Genomic DNA, 4,079 nt, shown 5'->3' on the forward strand with positions numbered 1-4,079 from the left:
TCATCTTAGTTAACCTCAACCTAACCTGGATAGCATTCAGACTAGTCTACTCTGCACCCCAGTTACAGGGATAAAATATCAAGGTATTCAGGTGACTTTGTTTTAATAAAAATGTCATTTTCATATTGCAAATTTTACATATGAGGGAATAATAAACATACGTATTTGAGATGAACTTATATAACAACTTTACTGAGATTTAATTCACGTAGCATAAAATTCATGATTTTAAATTCTATGGTTCAATGGGTTTTAGTATTTTCTTAGAGTTGTACAACAATCAAAACCATTTTCAACAACTCCTTAAAAAATTCTTTATCCATTAGAGGTCACTACTCATTTTGTTCCTTCCGCCAACCCATGAAAATCACTAATATACTTTCTGTTTCTATGAATGCCTATTCTGAACATCTCATATAAACAGAATAATACACTAAATGGTCTTTTGTGATTGTCTTCTTTCACTTTGCATAATGTTATCAAGATTCATTCATGCTGTAGCATATATTAGTACTTCATTCATTTTTATAGCCAAATAATAGTCCATCGTACAGATGCAGAACAGCTTATTTATTCATACATCAGTTGATAAATTTGGACAGTGTATGAGGCTTTGATTTTAAAATACATATTTTTATTTCTCTTAGAAGTATATTAAAGTGTGAAATTTCTGGGTCATATGGTAACTCTATGTTTAACGTTTAGAGAAACTTCCAAACTGCTTTCCAAAGTTGGCACACCATTTTGTAATCCCACCACCAATGTATAAAGGTTCAAATTTCTCCGAATTCTTGTCAACACTTGTTACTGTTGTTCTTTTAATTTTAGTCAGCTCATAGGTGTGAAATGGTATCTCATTGCAGATTTGACTTGCATTTCCCCAATGATTAATGACATGAAGGATCTTTTACAACTTCGTTATTGAGTTGTAAGGATTCTTTCTAAATTCTGGATGCATATTCAGATATATGATTTGCAAATACTTTGTTTCATTCTGTGAAAGAATTCTGTGAAAGTCAACTGTCTGTTGACTTTCTTGATGGTGTCCTTTGAATCACAACTTTTTTTAATTTTAAGTCTAATTTATGTATTTTTTCTTAGTTTGTACTTTGAAATGGATATAAATCCATTTCCCCTACTTAAGTTTAAAAAGATCTACTCCTATGTTTCCTTCAAATAATTTTACTGTTTTAGCTCTTGTATATAGTATATATGTTGATAACATATTTTGATATAATTTCTTTGTATACGGTGTGAGGTAGAGGTCCAAATTCATTCTTTTGCATGTCGATATCCAATTGCCCTACCATCATTTTAAAAAACAATCCCATTTTTTAAAGATTAAATATTAAATAACTGCCACTATATTTGCAGTGTGATGTTCTTGATTTGAACCTGTACTAATCCACACAATTTCCAAATTCATAGAGCATCCTTATCCTGACAAAATATGCTACAGGAAATAGGGGCTCAGAAATTTTCTGTTTCCTTCCCATGTGCTGAGTATAGGGAAAATATTTCAAATATTTATATCCATCTATTTATGAATATATGTGGGATAAATATATTTTCATGTTTCTCTTGGTATCCTACTTATATGTGTTATGATATTATTCTTATCCATATTTTATAAAACATTTTCTTTCAGTCATAAGAACTGTTATAGAATGCTTGGAATCACAGAATTTTCACTGACCAAATAAATGGTTAAACAAATATACATTTAAGCAAATTAATTTAGGCCATTGCAGGAAGACTCTTCTGAGACACACATCCTGATTCCCTCACATTCCTGTAATGTCAAACTTTAACACCTCTGAAGTGGAAATCTCTACCTTCCTCCTCATTGGGATCTCAGGGATGGAGCCTACTCACATTTGGGTCTCCATCCCCCTTTGCCTCAAGTACCTTGCTGCCATCCTGGGGAACTGCACCATCCTCTTTTTCATAAAAACAGAGACATCTCTGCATGAGCCTATGTATTATTTCCTCTCCATGCTGACCTTTTCTGACCTAGGACTGTCCATCTCCTCCCTTCCAACCATGCTGAGAATCTTCTTGTTCAATGCCATAAGAATTTACCCTGATGCATGCTTTGCCTAAGAGTTTTTCATTCATGGATTCTCAACTATGGAGTCATCAGTTCTTCTTATCATGTCCATTGATCACTTTATAGCCATCTACGTCCCTCTGAGATATACCTCCATCCTGATCATTGACAGAGTCATTAAAATTGGCCTTTTATTTGTTATAAAAAATATCTTATTGGTCTTCCTTCTTCCCTTTATTCTCAGGAGGCTGAAATTCTGCAAGAAAAGTCTATCCCACTCGTACTGCCTCTGCCAGGATGTCATGAAGCTGGCATATTCTGACAACAGAGTCAATATCACTTATGGACTATTTGTGACTATAGCAGTTTTGTCACACTTGGTGTTCATTTCCATGTCTTATATGCTGATCCTGAAAATCGCCTCAGATAAGGGCTGCCTCAAGGCCCTCAACACTTGTATCTCCCACATCTGTGCTGTGTTCATCTTCTATGTGCCTGTCATCACCTTGGCTATTATTCACCACTTTGCCAAACATGTTTCTCCAGATATTAGAGTTATCATAGCTGATATCTTCCTTATGGTTCCCCCTCTAATGAATCCCATTGTGTACTCTGTGAAGAATCAGCTGATTAGAAATGGGATCCTGGCAAAATTATGTGAGAAAGAAGGTTGATGGGAAATTTGAGCTGCAATGAATGCCCAGCTCACTTGGAAATTTTTGATCAAATGTAGGAATCCAAGAATGACAACGAATTAATAGAGATTGACATAAATATGTACTGCATTTACTCAGCAGGCTCATCAAATTTCAAAACATAATTTAGCAGCAACAATTCACTAGATGGCTTGAGGTTATAATATTCTGATAACTACGTTTCCTACTGGCTTTCTCTCTTTTACCTCTCCACACAACCAGCTATACAACTATATCAACAACAGTCATAGAAGCACCATCTTAATTTGATTAAGCAAATTTTCAATATATTATTAGCAAAAAAAGAAGAAAATTGATATATTCATTTAGGAAAAAGAGAACATGGCTCCAATTAACTCAGGAATGATCAGCAGTGACTAAAGTGAACTGAAAGACTTGTCACACACACACGTATATACACACACATAAAGTGTCAGCATCTCCTAAACACCTAGCTTGTGTGCACCTGTGTGTGTGTGTTGGGAGGATATGTGTGTTTGTGTATGTGTGTCATACATGAAAAATTCAAATAAACCATATAAATACTCCTCTCCTCAAGTACTGTGAAACATGTATTAAATGTAAAAATAATAGATGAATAAATATTTTATTCATTTATATTTTAAATTGTCTGAAATTTATTTAATAAATTGCTTCCTTTGGCAAGCATATTGGATGACCTGGTCCTTATTCAAGTCTGTATAACAACTTTTTGCCAGTTATAGGCCTAAATGACAGTATTATTTCTTGTCTATATCCTACGTCAATGTGTATGTGATTAAAGTAGAATATTTTAATTTCTGTCCTTATCAGTGTCCAGCAAAGTGCCTGGAACATATCAGTTGTTTTTTGCATGTTTGTCAAAAGCATAGTAATCCTACCAAATTTTGAAGGCATGAATATAATGCATGACAAGAAAATCAAAGAATCTATTAGAATATGTCTGGCAACCTTCATTAATGTAGAGTTCAGTTGTTCTGTAAATTAATTAGTTGAGACAGAAATTAAAGTAAAGGCAAGCACAAATAGTATTAAGAAATCATAAAATAACTGGAGTAATCTACTGTATATAGATAGCATCTAATCATGTCCTCGCTAAAAGTCATCTACGTGAATTTAGTCGTACTTCTAATAAGCACTACTATCTTTAATCCACACTAAACTCTAAAAATTAGAAAGCTCGTATTAGATAGACCCCCTATATTTAGTGACAGTAAACCAAATGAAATTATTTTATTTATACAACATTTTTAGGTAGAGCATTTCAATGGCTCACAGATATGAAGTAAAAGTTTTAGGAACCTGGGGAGCTACATCATCGTTAAGTTCTAGAA

The 4,079-nt window shown here is 33.6% G+C and overlaps 1 pseudogene; it reads left to right on the plus strand.

Annotated features, from left to right (window-relative positions):
• Positions 1-1,797: 1,797 nt before the first annotated feature.
• LOC131408726 (olfactory receptor 51A7-like) lies at positions 1,798-2,724 on the plus strand (annotated as a pseudogene).
• Positions 2,725-4,079: the final 1,355 nt, after the last annotated feature.

This window comes from Diceros bicornis, chromosome 7 (assembly GCF_020826845.1).
Source record: "Diceros bicornis minor isolate mBicDic1 chromosome 7, mDicBic1.mat.cur, whole genome shotgun sequence".
In the NCBI taxonomy this organism is placed as follows: domain Eukaryota; kingdom Metazoa; phylum Chordata; class Mammalia; order Perissodactyla; family Rhinocerotidae; genus Diceros; species Diceros bicornis.